The sequence below is a fragment of the Columba livia genome, chromosome 2 (assembly GCF_036013475.1).
Source record: "Columba livia isolate bColLiv1 breed racing homer chromosome 2, bColLiv1.pat.W.v2, whole genome shotgun sequence".
NCBI lineage: Eukaryota > Metazoa > Chordata > Aves > Columbiformes > Columbidae > Columba > Columba livia.
In genome coordinates, this window is record NC_088603.1 from 115,024,621 (window position 1) to 115,050,136 (window position 25,516).

Sequence of the window (25,516 nt, forward strand, 5' to 3'; positions counted from 1 at the left end):
CAGCGTTCCTGTGGTACAGCCAAGTTTAGCAAGGATTTATTTAACATGCCATTACAGCAATTAGCCCCAGGGAAAGTTCAGCTTGCATACACAGCTTCCAAATATGTTTTAAGTTTGTATTTATCAACTGAGTTTCCTTTCATCCCCCCAACTGAGTATAAACTTTCCCTCTTTTCTTCAGCTCACAGCTCCTGGGAAGCTTTCTACCTGGGCTCTTTTCTGAGCACTCGACATGTCAAAACTCCATTCCAGAGGCCCCCTTCCACCTTTCCTCCTGGGAACAGCGACACAATGTCCATCCTCAGTAAGGTACATCTGTCAGGCCCCATGTGTCAGTTTGGATCATGACTGTGGGACCAAGTAGATAAAAGCAGGATATTTAAAAGGCAGAAAGGAGATTCAGGACATTGAAGTTCAATTTCTAGCTCTGATGTGACTTGAGGCAAGTCATTTAGTCATTACCTGTATCTCAGCTCTTCAAGCCTGTGTGGGGATAATAATAGTTTATCTCCACCTTGCTTATTCAGTTCATAGTGGATGAACTATCAGTCACAATGTTTATTTACAGCATGCAGTACATCTAGGGTCCAATCTCACTTTAGGCCTCCAGACATAACCATAACTCAAAAAGATGTTTGAATCCTATGACTTTGATCAGACCTTCGTGACAAAGTGACACTCCACATGGTGGAGGAAATGAGCTCTGGCACCTGAAAAATTCTGGGTTTGAGTTTGATAGGGTATCATCTTTAAAAAGGTATTACAGTTTTAAACATTTTACTTTTTATTCTTCAGGTTTTGGCTGCCTGTCAGAAGAATAAAAAAAGGCATAAATATTCCAGTTTTACACTAGTGCTGACGTGGCAGTTGCCGCTATGCACTTAATTCCAGGAAACTTTGAGAAGTTGTACCTTGAGTTGCTCATCTCCTGAATCCAAGACATGGCTTCTGTTTCCTGTACCCCTCTCTGAGTGACAAGGAGCAGGAGTAGCCCTGGTCTCCCTCATCACAAATAACTGGGCCTCTTGGCTTCATTTTTGCTTTTCCATCATCCATAGCAGTGACTGTCCAGGTTCCCTAGGGAACAGGAGAGGAACACGTTTCTTACAGCTTTCAGTTAAATGCAGCATGTGTCACTGACATCCCCATGCCATAATTCCACTGTCATCTGCCACCAGCTGATACGCATCTTGCAGTGCATGTAGCAGGAGCCCATACCCTGTGCCACGGGTGCCATCTCTGACCTGCTGGAAGGCAGGAGGGCTCTGCAGAGGGATCTGGATAGACTGGAAAAACGGGCTGATTCCAATGGGATGAAGTTCAACAAGACCAAGTGCTGGGTCCTGCACTTTGGCCATAACAACCCCCTGCAGCACTACAGGCTGGCTACAGAGTGGTTGGAGAGCAGTCAGGCAGAAAGGGACCTGGGGGTACTAATTGACAGGAAGCTCAACATGAGCCATCAGTGTGCCCGGGTGGCCAAGAAGACCAACGGTATACTGTCCTGTATCAAAAATAGCGTGGTCAGCAGGACAAGGGAAGTGATCCTTCCCCTGTACTCTGCATTGGTGAGGCCACACCTGGAGTATTGTATTCAGTTCTGGGCCCCTCAGTTCAGGAAAGATATTGAAGTGCTGGAGCGGGTCCAGAGAAGGGCAACAAGACTGGTGAAGGGACTTGAACACAAGACCTATGGAGAGAGGCTGAGGGAGCTGGGGTTGTTTAGTCTAGAGAAGAGAAGGCTTAGAGGTGACCTCATCACTCTCTATAACTACCTGAAGGGAAGTTATAGCCAGGTGGGGATTGGTCTCTTCTCCCAGGTAGTCAGCAATAGGACAAGGGGGCATGGGCTTAAACTCTGCCAGGGGAAATTTAAGCTGGATATTAGAAAGAAATTCTTTACAGAGAGAATGGTCAGGCATTGGAATGGCCTGCCCAGGGAGGTGGTGGACTCACCGTCCCTGGAGGATTTTAAACTGAGATTAGACGTGGCACTTAGTGCCATGATCTAGTAAATGGACTGGAGTTGGACCAAGGGCTGGACTTATGATCTCTGAGGTCTTTTCCAAGCCAGTCAATTCTGTGATTCTGTGACACAGAGGGGACCAGTTTCTGTTCCCTTTTCAGCAGGATTTCCTGCTACATTCAGTGCACAGAACAGACTTGAAAGGAAGCAGAATTAAGGTTGTCTGAGCAACTCTCAGTTTACTGGTTTTTAACTCTATGATTGAAAACAGGCTCTTTTAACAAATTTTGTTGAGTGTGCATTTTATAGTCATAACTAATTATGAGTGTTGCAAGAGAAAAAATATTTCAGAGCTTCTGGTTGCTGTACATATTAACAGTAAGAGGCTTAGGGAATGCCACTGCCTAGGTTAAAAGAGTAATATTGCTTTGATTTTGTAATATACATGAAAAATAGACCTTTTTCACTGAGTGTACTCTTTCTGCATAATATGCTGAACACACATTCATTATATACCAGCTGTGAACAAAGCACAGTGAAGTCATTGTATAGGGATACCAATGGAACTTTTTTCTCAAGCATGGACAGGATTGGCCGAAATTTGATAGGTTGGAGGGAAAAAAAATCCATCTAGTTTCATTTTCTACCACTTAGGCTGTCTGTATAATAAAAATGAACCAAAATACAATAATACTTCTAGAAAATGACTCAATCTACAAACCAATAATTCCTTGACAGTTTCAACCACTGGACTTTTTTTTAACAGTATTTTGACCTTTTTGCTGAAACAGTCTCAATAAATTAGAATCAGAATATCCTAATCTATTTACCAGCATCATTCCCTTCTCATTACATCTGAACTGTTCAGGATGAATGGCTACAGCAAGGAAAAGAGGAATTTCAAGAGCTCCATGAATACTACCTAATGTTCCACTGCAGTTTAAGATTAACTAAAGCCAGCTTGATCCCCTACCTGCCTAATGGAAAATGGACAGATATCGTTTGGTAAAGTTTATGAGATGCCAAGTCCCACTGTGGTGTATGCAGGTTTTTAATTTGCTGTAACTTATGTCTGGAAGGCTCCCTAGGCATACTGCTTTGTCACGAAAGTGCCAGACAATCAAACTTCAAGCCAGAGATCTTTTTTTTCACTTTTCCCCAGTACTTTTTGGAATGAAAGGAATGTGATACAGAGAGAACAGCACAAGTGTGATGAATAGTCTTCATGGGGCAATCATGAATAAAATAGAGACGAGTTACATAAGGACTTGGAGAGAAAAAATATGTAACTGCTCTCAGCTACTTGCTTAGTTGCACAGAGCTTAGTAAGACACATAATTTAATTTCAAAATTATTTTAAATTTAATTCTATCAATTTGAAAAGAATAATAATTCTATGAAATCTAGTTTGGAAGAAACGAAACTTCTACTCCCTGATCACAAATCTATGCCACATTCAAAGCACTCATTTTAACAAATATAATGAAGAAATATGGAGACAAATTTATCCTGGAAAAATAAATTAACGTGAGCCTTTGTACCCCAACTAGCTTTAATCAAGAGCAAACTTCTATATAATGTTAGGAAACCACTCATATATTTTAGAGGTAAAAGCTGTCTGGTTATAAAGAAAAACAATCACATCTGTTTTCCCCTCACTGAATTCCTGAATTTAATAGGGAATGGCACAGTGGCTGTGAGCATTTCATGGTTTCTAGGGTGAATAAGGGAATATTTCTCACTGATTTCTACTGACCCCTTGTGGTAAACTGAACTGAAGAGTGTTGCTAAAGAAGACTTTGGCTTCATTCACTGAAGGAGTAGTGTCCACCATGGTCAGGAAAAATAACAGCTGAGTGACCATCTCAATGTCCTCCTAAGAGCATGACAGGCTGTCAAGAGGCCAGAAGATGGCCAAAATTCAAAAGTTGCTCTTAGTCCATGAGCACCAGTGCACCCTTCTTGGTGTGCAATAAGTTTCTGTAAGACATGTTGTAGAGACATCCTAAACTGTAACACTGAAATTCAATTAATTCACTCCAGGCACCAAAAACATAGGATGAAATTAGAGGCTAATTTATGTAACTTTTCGTTTGCACTAGCTGAGAATACAATTGTCTATGTAAATGTCTTTCCACACTAAATTCAGAGCTAAGTTGGACAACTACTCAAACAAGGACATTACCAGTGTGTTGAGTAATTTAGTTTAGATTTCACCCGGAAGAAAGACAAGAAAAGATATGGAGGATGGTTTCAGATATTACAACTTCCAGCTTTTCTAAAATACATATTAAATTCAACTGTAAGACAAGAATTTTAAAAAAGATCTACTAGGAAAAAAAATTATAATACGTTCTCACTCTCAAGTACTTATATGTGCTTTATAAATTGCATACTCACTACACAAACATTCCTTCAATTGGGAACAAGCCAAGGTTCTTGCTACTTCCATTTGTCCTAGCAATAGAACGACTTGCAGAAGAAAAAAAGAGTTAATGGGAATATTAAAGAGTGTGTAGCAAAGGGTCCAATTTGATTTTTACATGGACAAGGTACATCTAAATATTGCACAATCAATATACCTAGGAATTGTACTTTACAGATTTTGTCAGCTGTCAGAACACATAATGAATAGTTGAAAGATAGTTATTGTTTGTTGATGAGAGAAAAAAAAGAGGCAAAAAAAGCCAGCACCATAAACATGCTACGTTTTGCAAAAATTAGAAAGCTGCTGCCTTATCTGACATGCCTTCACTAGAGCTGGTATTTAGTTATCTTAGTTGAGAATCTGTTCCAGCCTATTTAACACATATGGAAGCAATTCAATGGACTTAGTCAATATTGCTGTCATGCTTCCCCTTCTTATGAAAAAACAAACCAACAGAACAGTTTGAACCAGGAATAAATTTTATGTACGTTGGCTAAGCATACAGGGTACTATATACATAAACTCATTTCTCCATGTGTTTTTACTTGTTTTGTGTGCTTCTTGTAAAATTGCTTTAGATTGTCCTTGAAAAGTAAGGGGAAGAATTTCCATGAATATTTTGGATCTCTTAAAACTGGGGAAAAAAAATCAAAAAAACAAAAACAAAACATCAAAACTACCTTACGTGAAAAAAAGTTGGTTTTAAAATTTAAGAGTAGGTAAATGGAGCTTTTAAGCTTCAAATAAAGTATTTGGGCAGTAAAAGCACCTAGGAAAATGTATTTACTTTAAATCTAAATGAATCTGGCCTGAACTAAATCTCTCTGTCTTTCCCTATTAAAGAATGCACTCTTGAGAAGCATCTTTCAGCTTAACTTCTGTACATGGGAATAGTACATGATAGTCATGCCTGATAGGCCATCCACAGCATGAAGCATGAAGTTTGACACCAAAAGAAACAGGGAGATTAGGCAAGCCTAATTCTTCCCCCAGCTTGTAGCATAAATAAGATTAAAATCTGAGAAAGTCATCCTGTGCAAAGTTTAATCAGTCTTGGCACATTACCCTGAAAAATTGAAGTTTTGATTTTTCTAATTGAAAAAAATATTTTATTGGAAATTTCCCAGTGGTTCCATGTATTCAGCAAAACAACCAAGCCATTCAAAAAGTAGATGACAGAAATATTTTCCTATTTGAGTCGGGCTTCAAAACCAGTCAATAAATATATTTCTTGAAAGCATAAAATCTAGGGTTATGATTTCTATATTTCCATAAGCTTATATTTAAAATATTGTTCTAATGTCTACAATGAAATTCATTATCCACTTTTTCCTTTTTAGTGTTTCATGTACCAGTGCAACTTTAATGTGCTTTGGGGCATTTTTGGAAGGGGTTAGTTTTCTTTTCAGAATGGTTTAAATATCTGAACAGATGTAAAATTAGCCAATGCTGCACAGTATAAGCAGTTGTATACTGCAGTCACACTTGTCAGAAAATTCTGATATGACATTTGTCAGCTTTTAAATGAGAACACAACTATTAGCTTAGACACAATCTAGGATAATGTAATGTTTACAGCTGAAGAATGACTGAATGCTTACACTTATAGAGGTGTTTGCTTTTAATAGCCACATTTTCCAATCCCGTGATACAAGTCTAAAAAAAATATTTCTTTCTCTTGTATGTGCTAGGTTATAACAACAATTTTAATGATTTTTCTATCTATACAATGCTGCCTACAAAATATTTAATACCTAAGCAGCTGGTGCACTGTGACTGATGCTTACTAAATGAATAAATGTTTTGTCTTGTGTTTCCCCCATATACTTGCATCCATCTGTTGCCTTGTGTCATTTTTGACTGAGGCCTAGAGGCACTACCACAACGGAAATAATGTCAATTTTGTTTTCAATATTGCAAGGCCAAGAACCCTGCTTCCAGCCTGAGAACACTTTTGCTCTTGGTGCTGCACAAACACAAATGCAAAGAGTTGTTTTTCATGCAGACACACAAAAAAAGCCATGCAGCAGGATGTGTTCACAATACAAAAGTTTGCATGAGAAGTTTGAATTGGTATTCATTACAGGACAAATAACTTTATCAAGCGGGCAGTCCGAGTGAAAGTATATTTACCAAGCTGGCAGAGGAAACTGTAGTTCCCTCTAATGAGCACTGTAAAGTGAAGCGTGTTCTCTGGGTCAAATGACAGGCGAGCATCTGTTTCACTTCACAGCCTCACCGTCCTCGCTGCGCTTGCAACCTGCCCTTTTCCAAGACAAGAGCTCACCAGCTCTGACCCAGGGACACCAGGGGCCATGGCGTGTTTGCGCTGAGCCCTCCGTAGTGTGGCACTGGCTGCTCCTCCTCGCTGTTGGGGGTAATCACTCTGTGTTACTCCCCCACCAGCCTGTAGAGCTGGTCTCCATAAATCTTTTTTAATGTAGGGAAGGTAGTGTAAGGATAGTTCTTGTCTGTAGGGTTATTGCAAACAGTGATGTTAAGGACGACGATGGCTTCTCATGGGCACGGCTTCTCATTTTCAGTGGCTACAGAAGGATACTGCCTAGCTGACTCAGTTAAGTCAGGTGCTTGAAGTTGTTATCCTGAAACTCTTTAAATGTTTCAAGATGACTATTGGGTCAGAATCAAACCATAACTTTCAAGGTCTTACCTGCTCAGCCCTGGCATTAGGTGAGTACCTGCCTTTGGGTGGTGGATTTATACACCCATACAACCATATGCACATGTAGTTATCCATAGTCTTTCAGTTCTTGTATAACTCATGAAAATACACCAGTGAGTGTTACACAGCAGAATGTTTGCTGGCAGGAAGAGAGAATTTCTGCAGACGGTGTAATATCCAGAACAATTAAACAACCTGAACCTCTGAAACTTGATCTGCCTGAAAGCAAACACTCCTCTTTCCTTTTAAGACAGTGACATGGAGGAAAGAGATAGAGTTGCAGCAAGAGCAAGAACGAAGATGACAGAATCACGACTGGTGATTACAAGTATGTGGGATCCTCTGCTCCCATGTGTTTGGAAAACACACTCGGTCTGCAAAAACAATCCAGCATGGGCCCTTCATTCAGGCAATAACTTCTAGGTCTAAGCCTTGCTCACATTACCTATTTTAAACCCCCAAAACTATTCATGTAAAGGTGAGCAGGTTTTCATCCCAAATGTAACTACTCTAGGACAGGTCTGTTGCCAATCTCATAGTCTGTGAGCTCATCTTTTTTAAAGAAACATCTTGGAGTTGTCTGTCTCTGCTGAGCAAACGGCTTCAGGGACAAAGAGCTGAATCTTGAACTGAGTGAAGTAGATTGTTTGTGACACCTCTGTCAGGACATGTTTTTCTCAAGAGAAGGATGTAATATATTTCTCCTGGAACCACATAAGAAATCATTCAGTATGGCCATTTTTGACAACTAAAACAAATACAGCTGTATTTGAGAACTTCGTTTAAGTATCTCAGTATTGCAGAAATTTTTAGGCATGCGGTTGAAACTGATGAACCATTTTCCATTCTCTTAAATCCCAAATAAGGCACATTAAATATTTATTTTCTATCTGTTTGAAAGTGTATCTCTGAACTATGAAGACCATTCCTTTTGGAGAGAAGAAAAAGGAGAAAGGGGAATTCCCTCATATATTCAGAAGAAGATTTATACTGTTTTGTGTGATTGCTGGCATGGGAGCAATCCTTCCCCTCAGAAACGGCTTCATGTCATATGTAGCCAAGAGGTCTAAAATACTAAATTCAACTGAGCAAGACAGATATGGCCTAGGCATGGAAATTTTGTGGGAGAAACTGATGAAACATCTGCTTGTTCACATCTGCCCCTTTAATCTTACATGACATGGAGCCATGCAATGAACCTCATGTCAGGCTAACACTGGTTATTGGGATGCAATAATCTCTGAAGAGATTTTGATTTTCCTTGGTTCTGTTTTAACTGTGGTGGTGGTGGAAACATTTACTACTGATCATTACTTTGCTACTAATGAAATACATGGCAAAGAATTTTGAATACATTAATGGTTTCTTTTTCTTTTTCTTTTTCTTTTTCTTTTTCTTTTTCTTTTTCTTTTTCTTTTTCTTTTTCTTTTTCTTTTTCTTTTTCTTTTTCTTTTTCTTTTTCTTTTTCTTTTTCTTTTTCTTTTTCTTTTTCTTTTTCTTTTTCTTTTTCTTTTTCTTTTTCTTTTCTTTTTCTTTGTTTCTCTTTCTTTTTTTCTTTCTTTTTTCCTTCTTTTTCTTTTTCTTCTTTTCTTTTTCTTTTTCTTTTTCTTTTTCTTTTTCTTTTTCTTTTTCTTTTTCTTTTTCTTTTTCTTTTTCTTTTTATTTTTCTTTTTCTTTTTCTTTTTCTTTTTCTTTTTCTTTTTCTTTCTTTTTCTTTTTTCTTTTTTCTTTTTTTTTTCTTTTTTCTTTTTTCTTTTTTCTTTTTCTTTTTTTTCTTTTCCACAGTCTAAGCAAATGAGTAAATAAAAGTTTGATTAGCCCATGTCGCCCATGCGACAGAGGGGCTCCTCTGAGCTCTTCCTGCATCACTCAAGTGAGCCAAAGCCTGATAGTGAGGTCAGATCTCAGTCCCTGAGATTATTATTATGACTCCAGTAGCATCTACCCCAATTAGGATAAGAGCCCCCATGTTCCAGGTGCTGCACACTACATGGTAAGAGATATTTGTTATCACCCAGAGCCTTCAGACTAATATGAATAACAAACAAAGCCAAAGGTTTTTCTGCCATTCATCAAGGAAGCAGACTAAGTGGTTGTGTTCGGTACATTTTGTGTGAGAAGAGTCTGTGACTGCCTGCGTTGCTGGCCTTTGTCTGATCCCCAGAGCATGACTAAGAAAAAGGGAAAAAAGGTAGGAAGATGAAGGTAAATTCAGTTACAAAGTTGTGTATTTGATAGAAAGCTACATGGGGAGTGAAAACAGAATCATAAAATGACAGGACACGAATGCAGTGGGAGTTAGGGAAAGATGAAAGAAGGAAGGAAATTGGATAACAATAGTGATCTGAAAGAATAAAGGCAAAGACAAATAATGACAAGCAAGAAAGAAAGAGGATTAGAGGTGAATGATGAAAGCTATGGAAATAAGGATGGTAGCTTCTATTAGAATTATAGTAAGTTATTTTATTTAAGATGTCATTGTTAAGAGTCAGGAAATGTATTTTTTTTTTTAAATGTAGATGATCCTGAGAAGAACACGATTTCAAGGCAAAAGGGACTTTGGGGAAATGTATAAAAGCAACTGAAAATATGTTTACATGGCACTAGCTGCTGTTGGAGTTAACTGAGGATGGTCTAGCTTGGTGTACTGGCAATGGTACAGCTTGCATTAGCATAGACTTTCACAGCCTGAGCAGTCCTGTTACAAAGCAGTGGGTTATAAAGTGCTATTTGAAAACACTCTAAGGTGCTTTTGAGAATTTCATCTGAGCAGGATCCATTGTCATGAGCTGTCGTAGTTTCTTTCTTTAATTGTTTAATAGTGACAATTTTTGTACAGGATAAAAAGATCAAACAACATTGCCAAAAACATCAGAAAACTTATTTATGAACAGCTGATGTCTGTAGAATAACATAAGTTTTGGAGTTTGTTTTACAGGCACTATTTTAGCTGAATCCTTGGGAGTTCAAGCCTGAATACATGCAAGGCGGTTATAGGTAGAGTGCAGGACCTCAACTTGAGAAGCCTCTCTCTTTCTTTCTCTCTCACTTCTCTCAGCCCATATCCTAAATGGACATCTAAGATGCTCCTATCAATAGCTTGTGCTTATATCAGGTAGCACTGAATGAGTTGTTTAGGGAACAAGTACCTGAAAATCTAGTTGCCACATGAATGCAGTTGTGAACTCCTTCACTCTTCTCAGATAGACAAGAATCTTCCCTATATTGCAGCAGAAGCTCCTCATGATGGGCACAGCACTGAGATCCAGATTCCCAGAAACAGGTGCCAGATCAGTCTCATTTTTCTCTTGATGGAAGGTTGATGGGACAAGGAAAGCGAAGAGAGAGAGCCAAACATGGCAGTGGGGACCCTGAAAGGGCAGGAGCAGCGATGGAGCCCTGCCATGGCTGAATCATTTCCATTATCTCTGTGTCTGGAGGGCAAAGGGGTGTTTAAGATCCTGATGCTATTCCGGGTCTGCTCCCAGCTGCCTGTGCTGACAGTAACAGTGCGAGTTTTGCAGCACCTGGGTTCTGTGGCTGCTCAGGAGAGTTTCCAAATTCACCACCAGAAAGGATTAATTGAAGAGGTATAAAACACAGTTGATGCACCAGCCATAGTAATTTAGAGAAGTCCCACCAAATGTTATTTTTACAGCCTACTGCTGAGTTGAGTAAAAGACATTTTCCTCTTGATCCTTATAACAGCGCTTTGTTATCCCCAGAGAAGAATCCTCCTTAACTTAATAACAGTACATGTGTAGTTAATAGCTGGGGTTTGTAAAGCTTGTAACACCTTGCTCTGCTTCCCTGAATGCCAAGGTACACTGATTTTCTAAGTGGGATTGGCTTACCACAATATCTTGTGGTCACGCTGGTTAATACAGGCTTAATTTCTTTGGGGCTTATATTTCATTGGATTCCTCACCATGCAGGCTATTTGAGTGCCATCAATTTATTATGAAGGTCAAATTCTGAAGACCTGACTCATCCAAAAGTGGTGTTAGGGATTTAGTAATTCACAGGGACTTATGAAGCAGGAAAGCCACACATTTCTATGACCAAAATGACACAATAGCAGAGATAATATCTGCAGATTTTTTTTTCAGCCAAATCTCTTGCCTAGATCAGCTCACAGAATGAGGGATATCTGGCTGCAAAGAGATCCATAAACAGTAATTATCAGAGCTGGGTGGAAAAAGATAATTCCAGCTCCGGGAGGATTTCAATATTTGATGACTGCTTTCATGCCGATTTAAAATGAAAGCTCAAAATGTCAGAGTTCTGCTTAGCCAGACTCCAAGCTCAGTTTAAAATCCTGGGCAGATGCAAACTCTTCCTGAAGCACCAAAAATTCTTAAATATAAACCCTGCTGATTAATTAATCTTTCATGTGAAATGTTTTCCCACCAGGAAGGAAAGGATTTCTAAGGCCACGCTTTTTGAAGCCCAGAGCTGCCAGCCTGGTGTGCACAGCTGGTGGCCAGCGGTGAGGACTCTACTCCAAAAACAATTTCTCCCAGTGAACTCCAAGCCTTCTTAAACTGGCTTGTGGATGATTCTGCCTTTGATGAAAGAAGCCACTCTGAGCCATCACTATTCAGAAAGAACTGTCTAGAAAATATGTTCCTTTCCGTTTAGAATCCAAAAAGGGTACAGAGAGTGCCATGTTTCATCAGCATAAATAATTAACTGCAGAAGAACATGTAATATTCATAGCTGAAAATCATTAAACAAAATAGGCTGGGAAAAAAAATCTTAAACATAAAGCAATATTAATCATTTAGCCACAGATTCAGCTTAGAGCTTCTCTTTTGTTTGATTTAATTATTATTTTTAAGAAAACTATTCACAGGCAGATGTTGCTCTGCAAACCCACACAACTAATTCCCACATGTGAGACAGTCAGCCTGAGGTTTAGCCTCTTGCAGTATTAATTAACATCATGAGGCATTGTTAACGATAGTGGACAAAGTGAAAATGAAGAATTTTCTGTGCTTGGCAATATCCGGATGAAAATGGGTCAAAAGAATAATGCTTTTCAAACAGCATTGTCTTCTCAGCTGTATTGTATGCTTCCAGATGTTTCAGTTTATGCAAGATGAAAAAAATACACTCTCTAGCTTTTCTGTATCTCCAAGCATGCACAACAGGAGCCTTTCAGAACAGAGGTGTTGAAAAGCAAAAATTACCCCAGAAGCTTACTGACGATTTCCTAGCTGGAAGACAAGAAAATGCTTCCATGTAAGAGTTGAATTCATTTTGCTGAGCTGAGGCATCCATAGCTGCACAGCTCCTCTCACTGAGGAGGTGATGTCAAGGCAAACCCCAGAAGCTGACATTGTTCACATCATGGTGTGGAGAACAATCACACACAGATTGTGTCCCATCTCACTGAAGGTCCCCTTGTCCTCCTGCCTTTCTGACATCCCTTCTCTCTTTCCCCTCCTTATTTCTGGAAACAGAGCTCGTCCTGAAAGTGGACTCCATGAGATGGCTATGGATCTGAGAAGTAGGAAGTTAATCTGTAAAATAAGAGTAAAAAGTGCAAAGATGATTGGTTGGAAAAATCACCTCTGTCCAGAGATTAGAATGTCTGAATATTTGCTCCTATGGGATTTGTGGCCTACTGTCCATCAGGAAGCTACCAGACTTAGGGCATCTTACAGTCCCTTGTCTTTTAGCACACGTATTCTTTGGAAAACAAGTGTAAAATCTACATAGTGAAGATTCTCCGTCCCATCCCATCCCATCCCATCCCATCCCATCCCATCCCATCCCATCCCATCCCGTCCCACTTCATGGTTACGTTTGTTATTTATAGACACTACAAAAGACTGAAGGTGACTGCATGAAAGCAAAACAGAATAAAGGTTTGTGCACTTGCAGGTCATATAAAGTTCTTTCATGAAAGGTTCAATCATGTAAAACACCTACAGTTAGTATTTCTTCTAGCAAATTGTTTGTGACAGTGAAGTATTTTTCTTCATTAGATAGCTAAATGTCATGTCTTCATGTTGAATATTATATCCTTCCATAAGGGAGTTACACACATATATTCTTTCCTGTCTCATCTGCAAGGTTATTCAGTCTTTAAAAACAAGAAAATTTTGATTATCCTGTGGTGATTTACTGTACTATTTTAGGACCTCATTACTAAATTGCATGGGAAAGGATTTTTTGTTCTGTGTTAAATGAAAACCATAATAACAGTCTCATAGTGATAATTTGTATCTCCATGGCAATTCTCCGATATGTAAGCAGTAGTCAACGAAAATTTCCACTAAAATAATTTTCCTGTGAGTTTATAATATTCTTTGCCTATTTGTCCGTTCATTTGTCCAGTCTGCCCTGCTGGGGTACACTCTCACCTGAGCTGTGAGGTCTCTAGGGCAGACTCTGTGTGTGCACACTGCCTAGTGCAATATCTACTTTTCAATATCTTAGTTCTCACTTAGAATAAATAGGTTAGTTAGCATGTTATATGCATACCAGGATAGTGACCAGTGAAACTGCGATGTTATTTTAGTGCTATAATCTGATTTTAGGGCAATATTCCTACTATTAAGCAACATCAAATGTGAGAGGAAAGTACTTTTCCTTGCTGGGAAAGAAAGGCAGCAAGGTGGGGTGGGGTACAGATCTGGATGGCAATATATAGTAGACAGAACAAGTTGGCAGAAAAGAATGCATCAAATTTACTTGTGCTAAAACTGGTCAATTAATCTGGCATGAACCAGGCCTCTATTTCTGCTGTCAAGATCTGAGGGCATAATTACATGAGCCGCAGCGCTTGTAAGGGTGTTCAACCCAGACATGAATTTATTAGAAAACAGGGCAAACACATTTGCATAGTGAGTTCGTATTTCTAGAGGAAGAAATCTATGCACTGTGCCAAAATAAGAATTTAAATGATCTAATATGAAATTGTGGAATCTAATGAATGATTTAATAACATCACTGGCATTAGCACAGATGGCTCACCATAGTGGTGCTCCACTCTGCCTTATGTAATGGGAATGATTGAGAAATGCCACACATCTCTATTACACAATATTATCCTGGGTGCCACCACAGTGTACCACTAAAGTTCTAGTGCCAGAGTTATCATTCACATTTCAACTGCAGAGGAAAAGCCTTGTTGATTTATAACAACTGCTGAGTAGTTTATAACAAGACAGAAGTGATCCTTGATCTGGGAGTCACAGGTTGCCCCAAAACCATATGAAGCCAAGCAGAAGTTCTTACTGAGCATTACTATTAGAAAAAAATTCTTTCTAAGGAAGCAGAAAAATTAACAGTGAACTCTGAAGGCACTGGGTTGAACAATAGCCTGACCTGAAAAAGTGAATAGTGTTCAGTTGCGCTTATACCTTTAGTCCAACTTAAGTTATCTTTAAAGGAAACAAGTTTCTTAAATGATGACTAGACATGTTTTGAAATTTTTGTGATTTGCAATGGCTAGCAGTTGCTGAGATGAGAAACTATGTGTATTTAAAAAGAAAAAAATAAATTAAAAAAAAAAAAGCTATGTTTACATCTCTGATTTTGTTAACCATGCAGTCTCACTAACCGCAGAACTTGTGCTTTGGGGAATAGGTAAGAGAAGGAGGAATAGGGATTGGTAACAGGTGCAAAACTGTGAAGGTTGCTTGAGCCAGGACTGCAACCAAAATAAACGTTTGTTAAATTACACCCTTAAAATCTGATGGACGCAATCTAGGTAAACCAGAGGACTCATTTAAGATCAGTTATTTTGTTTCAGGAAGAGCTATAGCAAAGCTTTGGCTGCCTCAGATTGGGTACTAATCTGTCTTTGCAGTGAGAACTTGCTTTTTAGCAAATTTAAATGTATTGTTTATAGTTTGAATACAGGGAAGTTTAGAAAAACTTTCCACAAAAGTTGGGAGGATGCAGATGACCTTACTATTTAAACCTGCAGATTGTCTAAAGAAGCAGATAATTATTCTTCTTTTAATATTTTATTCAATACTACCTCTTCTGGTTTCATTAAAACAGGGAATTATCATTAAAATCAAGAGAAAAAGGAAAAAAACTCTGATTCCCCTTAAGTTCTTGACAAAACTGTCATTGGTTTCAAGAGGAAAGTGATTTGATCTTTTTCTGCAGTGCTTATCTGAATCCTTGCAAAACAGAAGTTTTTAAATTTTGCACTAGGATAAGTCTAAGACTATCAAGTCTCCTTCGAAACAGCAGTATTTCAGCTGCTATTATTCCAGGCTTGTTTCTGACATCTGTGTATGTTTTCAGGCTGAAATAAAGTACATCTTGGTTAAACACCATTTGTGGCATCAGGGTTACCTCACATGCAACAGCTCTCACCTCCACATTCATCTCCCTCTGAGACTGTCCTCTTTGATGGCTTTCAGTATAATGAGTTATCCCAACACCTTTCCACACAGATTGCACAGTGAACCCCAGAGCAGTGAAGTAGAGGACAAATTTACTTTCTGTAAGAGTTTCCTTCTGTCAGAGATCACAGCTGGAAAAATCTGAGACAGTAGGTCAGGAGAAGCCACTTCCATCCTGAAAGCACTCTTGCTTGGTAAGAGTTTACGAATAGTCTGACAAGGATAGTAAAGACATTCAGTATTGTGCGTCATTGTGGTTAAGAAGTTAATTGCTAGAAGAGGTACTTGAAAAATGTTTAAAGCAGGTATTTGGTTTGCCTTCAAAGGTAGTAACTTGTTTTTTAGCACACAGGGCCTTCAGAAGTTGGACAGCTTTTATCTTGCTGTCATGGATGATGCTGAAATATGTTGCCTCCACCTGATGAGTGTAAAAAGCAGCAACAGACTAGCGAAGAATTCTCCGTAAATTCTAATGATCTGTTATTCATCACTGTTTACAAGTATCCATGCTGTACATTTGCTGTGCTGTCATGGAAACGGTCATTCAGCCAACCAATTAAGAGCAAAAGAAAATGACATTGTCAAAATTGGCACATGTTAGAATTTAATTTCTTACCCGTTTCACAAAAAAAAAAATAATCCCAAAATATTTTTAATTCTTAAGAATCCTATTTGCATTCATCTTTTTGGAAAAAATTAAAGACGGAAGCTATTCCATGAATACACAAACCAAGAAAAAGCTATGTGGAGTCTATGCTTTCGTATGACTTATATACAATGGATTACAAGTGGCTTTACAAGTGCATTTAATAGAAATGCTTCATTATACTTTTCTTGGGTTCTTTTCTAGTCCTTGCATAGGAGCAATAGACTCCGTCTAGGTCTGAATGCCAACCTTTTTATATGGCACGACAGCACCATTATGGCACATTATGCCATACTTGTTCTACACTCTACCTCAAATAGTCAGGAGACTTGTCAGTAGCTTCTCCAAGGGTGTGGTTTTACAGCATCATTAGAGGTCCTATGTCCCTGCTTGCTCTCTCTTGCCATCCTCTCTTCAGCTGCATCCCTGCTTGCTCCCTTCCACTGCCATAGGTACAAATTGGATCTCCCAGTGATGTGAAGGAGCAATACTGACTGCTTTCATTTTCTTCCTGAACCTGGTCAGATAAGCACCAGTCCCACTGCATGGCAATTGGGACAGTATGTTGCCTAGAACAGCATGCTCAACTTAAGATGTGGCTCCACAACATATGTGCAAGGACAAGAATAACTCCAAGATGAAGTCTGATGCAGTTAAAGCTCTCTCAGCTATCTAACTCTTAAAAACTGCATTATTCCCTTTGCTGGAAAATTGTTCTATTGCATCACCCTCAGCGGAGTTTCTTAAGAGAAGCAGCCTTCTCTACCACATCTCCATCATGTCCTCCCTTGTCATTGAAGTGTATTCTCTCCCCTGCTCACATGGAGGCAGGCAGATATGCACTCGTAGACTCAAGCTGTGCAGTTTCTCATCCTAGGGGATTCTCTTCTAGCACTTTTTGGCCCTATTAGAGCTTCTTGTTGCTGCCTTAGTAGTGCAAAAAGCTATGCTGCACAAGGGACCCTTAATAAAATGTCACTCACATGAAGACAACAAAAAAGCCATCCTCAAAGTCACTAGAGTCAAACTCTGAAACTACATAGAAAATGTTAGAAAATCAGAGTCTGGATGGATAACTCTTCCTGTACTATTGTTATATTCAGATGAAGAATGGGAGACAATAAATCAGCGCTAGTACATGTGGAGATCTGGAATGTGCTGCATCTTTCTCCAGTGATATATGGTCGAGAAAGTGCCTGATGAAAGTAATTATTTATAGCGAGCATAAAAACAGTGCTAGTTAGAACTCAGTAGCTGTCACCATCATTTTAGCAAAAGCTTGTGAGAGTTACACCAGTTTGATGGTGTCTTAAAGTGAGCTGAACTGTAGAGAACTGCAGTTTTGTTTCAGATATCAAGAAAATTATCAGAGTAACAGCAGTAATCAAAATGAATGAACCCTACAGAAATGCAATGACTATAGAGCTGTCAGCATCTTTTCCCCTCCTCCAGTTGATCCTAAAGAAGAGGGTACTGAATAAGAATCCACTACAAGTATCAAGCACAGTCTGTGTGAGACTTTTTACTTATTTGAAGTCTTTCACTCACCTGGGAGTACCTAACCTCATCCACAGAATACAGAGTCATTAAAAAATAAGAGTTTTAAAAAATATCACTTGGTTTTATGGCCTGGATTTATGGATGTATTTTGTCTTTCCTTATGCTGTTGCAGAAGTTCAGCGCATAACACTCAGCCACACTAAGTGCCTTCACCCATTCAGAACAGATAACATTAGTTAATTGTGTCTCCATACTATAAGTAAATTCCAGTAGCAGCTTGCTTTCCTCTCCATCTGACTGAACAGTATTGCTGGAATGTGTTTTACTTATGCCCTCTTCCAATGTCACGTACACTCCTGCATTAAACTTGTCTTAGTTCATGATGAATGCTTTTCCAGCAGCAGTCTAAACTAAAATACTACACTCATACAGTAACATGACTCTAGTTCAGGAACAGAATACGGCAAATTACGCCCCAACAACAAAGTTCTCCTCCAGTCCCAGTGTATGGCTTAGGATCACTTTAGTCCTTTTCTGTGATTCTGTGTGTCCCACGATCTTCTTCAAATGACTCCCACTGATGCTTCCCACCTTCAGAAGGTTCAGATATCTGTGCCACACTTCTATCAAACAACACAGAAGCTGAATTCATTCCAAATGGTATTCAGGAAGTCTCTAGTGACTTTATATGACTTTCAAAGCTCCAAACATACTAGACTAGACCTAATGTAAGACACCAGACCTACAGCTTGCCTCTGATTAAGAAATGCTTTGCATCTTTGAAGCCCTTCAAGTAATTTAATCATGTATGGATGTGTGCAAGTCTGTAGGAGCCACAATGATCTTAAACTTTGGTCTGGATTCTTCATGATGAATCAGCCTGTGATCTTGTCTTTTTCATTACTTTTACAGTAACTTTTTCACTTGATCTAATTTTATTACTACATTTTTCTTGTATATAGTAGATATCAAAAGGGATAAAAATGTCATACATCTGTATATAGTTCAAGCTGATATTCTATTTCTACTAGCAACATTATAGTATTTTTACATTAATCATGGCTTGAGATACTTGCAATGATGATTAGTTATTCATATGCTAACTTCTTTAACTGTGTTGTACAACATTAAGCATACATCTGTTTTTATACAGTTTATGATCTCACAACCCATTTTGTCCTTATTTTTAGAAACAGTAATTTTAAAAAACCAAATATCAAAAAAAGCTTCAAGAGCTCCTTGACTGTGAGTGTTACTTGTAGGAATATTGAATTCAGCAACTTATAACTGTTGTTGCTATGTGAAATCAAATGTCCTTGGAATATTATTCTCCTTTGCCTGTAATCTAGGCGATGTGTCACCAGCTTTGAGCTCCCTGCTGTGCTGGAATTTTATTTCAGAAGTTATTGCAATCCTGATTTGAGACAGTCTTTTTTCCTTTTAAAATTAGACTATGATACTCCACAACTTGTAGGTAGTTCAGCAGTTCCCACTGCAAGTTTTGTATATATATATATTGCTCGGAAAGCGTATCAGTGACCAGAACACGTTCCAGCACATATGAAATAAAACTAAGTCTAGCATTCTGCCAGTTTATTAGATAGGAAGGTGTATGTTGCATAGAAGAATGTGGAGGACGTAAAGGACAGGCCACGTTGTTACTGTCACCTTGGGAGCACCCCTGCAACATTGCTCATTTGCTATTGAGGGTGATTAACTCTTGAACAAACTGCTCTTGAAGAAGGGCTGTGAGACTTCTTGGCCACAGCACAATAGCCCCAGATCTCTTTGAGCCCTGCCAAGGGTGCCTTGCAGCAGGCACCTCGACAGCACCTGCCTCACTAGCTGCTGCAAACAGCTTTACAAAGCAAATCCACCGAGTTTTATAGCATTTTTATATTAAACACTAGGTGTCACTAGCATACTCTTAACGCAGTCTGTTGAATTTTGGCTGCAAGGTGCTGTTCAGCCCGGTATCCAAGTGCAGGTGGCTTTCTTCAGTGCCTGCACTTTGCTGGCAGAAACCCCACAAATCCTACTTGGTTCAGGTATGAAGGTGTTTACAGAACACCCACAGTGTAGGGTTACTGCCCAAAGTATTTACGTGGGAAGCAGCAAGATAAAATACTTTCACAAACATAATTTTTGCCGCTTTTGTGTATTCTCCTTGGTTTCAGGCAACCACATGATTACAGAAAACAATATTGCTTACCCAGGGAAAAAGAATTAAGTACCAGCTATCACAGCATTAGGGAAAAGACTAATACACACTGTCCTGGGCCTTCTCTGAAGGAGAATGGCTATCCAGCACAGTCATCAGGTGATACCCGTTTATCCATGCTGTGGACAGCACAAAGCAGAATTTTGCTTTGGAAGAGCCATAAACACGAATGACATTTTGCTCTAGTGTAATCAAATTCAAATATTGCCAGAGGTTTACAACAGAAATTACCTTGATCGGGAAATAATGTCTGAATAAATGATCTTGGTTATTTTTCCATCCTTTGGGCATATTTTAACAAGTTCTTTGTTCCAAAGTTTATACAACACACTCCTGTGTCATGATGCAAGTTCAACTTCTGCACAGTTTTTTACCTGGTCTTCAGCAAGTCTGTGTCAGGTAACAGCAGCGAGGAGTCTTGGCATGGGCGAGGGAAACACAGTGACTGATGGCACACTGGAAGGTACCTTTCAGCTTTTGTGATAGTTTTTGGAAATAATTGAGGCATCCTTTTCTTAGGCACAGGAAAATGTGCAGGGTGAAGTACAGACTGGCTACAGGGAGCACAGCAGCCGTCCCTCTGTCCAAATGTCAAGGAGAGCTGAAAGTGGCCTGGCACAGATGACAACCGAGCTAAGAACTGGCAAAGACATTCTCTGCCTGCTGTTTTCTTTTGTGACCAGACAGATGGAGAGTTGCCCCCAGTTTTTCAAAGTGTACAAAAAGGTGGGCAAATGTCTGAGCTCAGAGGTCTGACTTACTGTATGTGAGTTAGGTAACATATATTGTGCTAATGATTAACTAATTTAATGACCTTGGAAAGTCTGAAAAGCAATTTTAAATGCTAAGATCAGCACTAAGGTGCTCTTTAGGCCTGTACAGAGCTGACCACACCCGGCTTTGATTCAAGACATGTCCCAAGTCCATCTCCACAAGAAACTTCTATGCAGACATAAAGCCTTGAGGCTCCTCTTCATCCTCACACAGTCATCCGGTGGAAGTTTCCTGATCATTCAAGATAATTTTGGAGATCTGAAGCAGGGCAGGAAAGAAATAATTTGAATATAATCTCTTAAAGCATCACCAACTCCTTTACCTTAAGCAGCACAACTAGAATCTCAGTAAGGATCAGAGACAATTATTCTGGACGGCAATAATTAAAAACTCAAGAATTACTTCCTTCCAGAAATAAAAATACATCCACGTCTCCTGTTTACTCTGTCTCCACCTGCTCTGCACTTCAAATTCTGAGTACAGAGCTGGGTTTTGTGTTATGCTCTAGAGACCCACCACCTGTGGCCCCAACGTAAATACTCGTTACCCAGGGACCAGCAGTCTGTCTCTGTTGCAGACTTGGGACTGTCAGTAAAAGCATAAAGGCAGAGCCCAAGCTGTCTTATACTGGCTAGGCATGAAATGAAAATGAGTAAAAAACAAATGATGCCATTCCAGATAAAGCCATTGAAGGATGAAATCTGTAATGAAGCCCTATTTTTTAATAGTTCACTCTTCTTTTATCCTTTCATTGTGAATAAAGATTCCATATAAAAAGCAGAGTTGATTTACATAGCAATCAACCAAATAAAATTGCATATTTAATACATTTAACACATTCATATAGTGGATTGGTATAGACAATTTATTTTCTACAAATTAAATCAATTTTGTATATTCAAAAATATGTTTCATACAGAAAGCAAACTAAGGTTTGTGGGTTGTTTTTTTTATTTTTTATTTATTTTATTTTATTTTTTTTTCCCCAGAAGCAGCTCGTCTTTCTGATCAAAGGGAATACACTGTTATTCAAAGTTTTGCCAATCTCTTTGTTTCTCCTTCCTAGTGTAGAGATTCTCACTAGTAGCTTTTTCAGACTGACAAACACTGATATAGCTACCAAAGTCATACATTTGAAAATCTAATTCAGCTTCCAAGGATGCTAATGCTCATGTGTACATACATCAGAAAACCATTTGTTTACTTGTCTTGAAGAGCTTATCTGGTCCTCATGGCACTGTGCCACACACACTCAGCAACACTGATGTCCTTCTTACACAAGAAAGAGATATTAGCCTAAATTGGCGGAGAGAAAATTTCCATTAAATTCCCAATGGCAAAAAAGTTTCAAAGTATGAATATCTTTCCTAATTCCGTGTCCTCATATTGCCTTAAATTTGATTCAAGAGCTTTCAAATGTTCAGTTTTAGAAGTTGCAAAATCAGAAGAATACTGTTAGCATTGTTTTTATATTAACTCTAGTAAGCACATAATTATTTTTGTCCTGAATATTTCAACTTTGAAGTTTCAGCTGAAGTGCAAAGACAAATTATGAAAAACAATTAACCATTATTTTATTTGACTTGATATACTTCAACATTATCCATTAAATCTTGGTTCCACTGAAATCACTAGGAACTATACAACTGATTTTAACAAAACCAGCATTTAATCTCTCTCCCTTTCTTTCTGTGGGCCAAGGATAATGCTACTCCTTTAATAAAATTCCTTAATCAAAATTTTTCATGTTGGTTCTCTGGAAGGTATTGCAGCTTTTTATGTCCTTCCCATCACCTGCAAAGTAAATCTTTTAGCCTTCACATTTATAGCAGCTGAGATGATTTAGTTTCTTCATCATGCAAGCTAGTAGACAAAGGCTTCTATTATTTCCAGTTACTAAACTACAAAACTTATTTCATAGTCCTTACAGCCCAGGTTCTTAGCAGACTCATCTGTGTGGTGTGTCAGCCTGTGTGATTAGCACATCCATCTGCTTCAAATCTGTTGACCAGCTGCAGATCAAAGTCCCACTTGACTATGGCTATTAACACCTTTCAGGAAAATAATATAACTCAAAATACATTTCTGTTAAGTTTTTTTTTTTTTTTTTTAATGTTAAAAATATGTTTCAGATGACCTTTTTCTTGAAGAAAGTCCAAGTGCCTAAATACTCTTGGGAAGTGTGTAAAAAAGGGTTGTGGTGCAATAGGATCCAGGACACATTTCTGTGGCTGCTTATTCAAGTCTTCCACGAAATGAAAGGGAGCGACTGGTGGCATTTCACAGTTATCTTGTATTCCAGTTACAATGTCCTAGGCACAAACAGTATTTTCCGTGTGCAAAATGTCTTGTGCTCCAAACCCATCTCCCTTTTTTCGGTCCCTCTCAGGACTTAGTGTTAACTGAGCTTCCCTGCTTGTTAAATGTGACAAAATCTTGCATTTCTCACAACAGCGAAGTGTTCACATCAGGTACCAGCTTCCACTCTTTTAGTTTGGAAATTATGTCATGCAAATGATACAGATTTTCCTTTCCCTTTATTCTCCAGGACAGATACAAAATATCATTTGTTATAAGCAAGTTAACTATTTAATTGCATTTTAAAGTAAAATATATCGATTGCATTATTTTCTATTTGAATCTCCTTGGTAAAGCTCCTTGCTATTTGAAGCTATTTGATAAAACAGCACTAGATCACAAAAACATTGGCTGAAGTGAATCCAGAGCCTTAGTAAGAAGATAAATCTTTTCTGGGCTATCATCTTTTTGTCTCACATTTCATTGAAATATGTTACACACTGTGAGGGGAGGAAAAACCTCAAGGGCTCTTGGTATTTCTCAACTGTGAATTTCCAGCTACTTGCTATATTTATGGCTACAATATCAGTCTTCATCAGGATGCAGTAAATACCTTTGCAGAGGTCAGTTTCTTGGATCTAGTTCAATTGTTATTTTCAGTTGTGATAGGAACTTAACTTAAATCACTTCTGTCATGTACTTGAGACACTCAGCTTGTTCCACTGTCTCCCTCTCCCTTCTCCAAAGGACATATCCCCTGTTTGGAGCCACTGAGAATAAGAAATCCTGCTTTGTTGCCTTCCTGCCAGATCTCCTTTGGTCTTCTGTTTCCCTAGCATTGGTCTCGTCCGTCATACTCCACAGATAATCCAGTAATTTCTGTTTTACCATCTCCTCATGGCTTTCAGTCTCTCAATCTGCATTCTTACACTTCATTTAATTTCACCTTGGTTTACAACTCCATCATCCCTGTCACATGGCCAGTGCCCCTGAATCCTTTTTTGGCTTCCCCTTCCAATTTCTGTACCATCATTTCCCTTTCCTTGCTCCGCTGTCCTCAACTCCAAAAAACATTGAAAAAAAATTCCAAAAGACTTTGAATAATACAAAGAAATGCCCCTATCTGAAAATCCATCTGCTCCCATGTACACCTGCAGTCTTAAATTGGAGCAAAACCATTATTCTTCCATGGTTCAGTCTACCTCAGGCTTCAATACCGAGCACCTTAGCATCCAGCCATGCAAGACTTCTGTAGCATTTTCTGATTCTGTACTGCCTGGATTCCTGTCACTTTATTCTGAGTGAAAACTGATGCACCCTATGAGGACTTTTTTCAGTATCTTTCCACACTTACGCCTTCTACTCACCTCCACATACTTCACTCCTGTATTTGACACAGACCTCTAATTAGCCTAATTAAATTAGATCAGTGTGTCCCCTTTATAGGAATAAATTATGTATTTTTAAAAAATGGTTTGGGCTGAAATGTAACCCCCCTGGAACCTTCTTGCTCAAGCAGGTATCATTTGTAAAAATGTGCTATCAGCTCGCCTGCCTGAGACACAAATCATCCTCCCTTTCAAACTCTTACCTCTGCTGTTTCTTAGTCACTTGTAATAGTTTCAAACTCAAACCCAAAGTCCTCATTAATCACCACCTAGGAGAAACACATCCACAACTCTCATTCCCTCAGAGAGATCTGATTTCCCCCGTTCCTTGTCACATTTCCTCACTTTCACTTCTTCTCAACTCCTCTCTTCGATCTAGCCATTTCCCATCAGCCTCAGACAAGGTTTTGCATTACTTGCCCTAAAAATAGCAACCTTTTCAAACTGTAGATCTGTCTTTCTTCTTGCCATTATCTCTGACATCTTTTTTAGAACCTCTAATCTGCTGCAGAAAGAGTCACATCGCCTTCGTGTCCAAAGTCTCTCTTCTCTGGGGAATCCCTCTCTTCTTGTTCCCAGTGCTCCAGGCAAGTGCTCAGCTCTGAGCTCACAGGGCACTGCCTCCTTCTCCTGTTACTTTCAGGTGGTCAGTCAGATCTGCTCATACCCATTTAAATACCACTCCTGGCCTGTGAATGTGGAAACTGCCAAATCTCTTTCCCTTAACTTTCAGTCTACAGCCCTTTGCTTGGTGTCCTGTCCAGAGCTGCCATAATGTCTTCTGTCCTACTTGCTTTTTAGAATTTAATAACAAACATTGGCTTTATCAAGATTTCATTTTCTATACCCAGTCAAACACTTCACACTTCTGTTTACCATATGAGCCCAAAAGCTTAGTGTTGCTTCTCTCTGTCCTTAACCTCACACCCTTTTCTGCCTTCTTCAAATCATGTTTCTTCTTTCTTAACCTGCAAAACACGTGCTTTTCCATTCTTTCAAATAATCTTTTTGGGTAAATAAAATCCATCCACTGGAAAGGAGGGGTGATGTCTTCCTGTTCTGCTTCTTCAGTCACAGCATTCCAGTTTCTAAGAACTTGCTTTCACCAGTTGCAAGACAAAAGGGGCCACAATGTGTACCTACTGTAACCTCTGGTACGTGAAAAGACCATGAAATATGCTTGTATTTCAGAACAGATCCATTAGAAGTAGATCCAGGTTTAGTTTTAAATCTTTCTATT

General features: G+C 38.9%; 1 long non-coding RNA gene across 1 annotated transcript in view; it reads left to right on the forward strand.

Moving 5' to 3' along the window:
- Window positions 1–26: 26 nt before the first annotated feature.
- LOC135578600 (uncharacterized) overlaps window positions 27–25,516 on the forward strand; it is a 35,152-nt gene continuing 9,662 nt past the window's right edge. The window contains exon 1 of the long non-coding RNA XR_010470533.1: window positions 27–309. This is a non-coding gene — a long non-coding RNA (uncharacterized LOC135578600). The remainder of the gene's footprint in view (window positions 310–25,516) is intronic.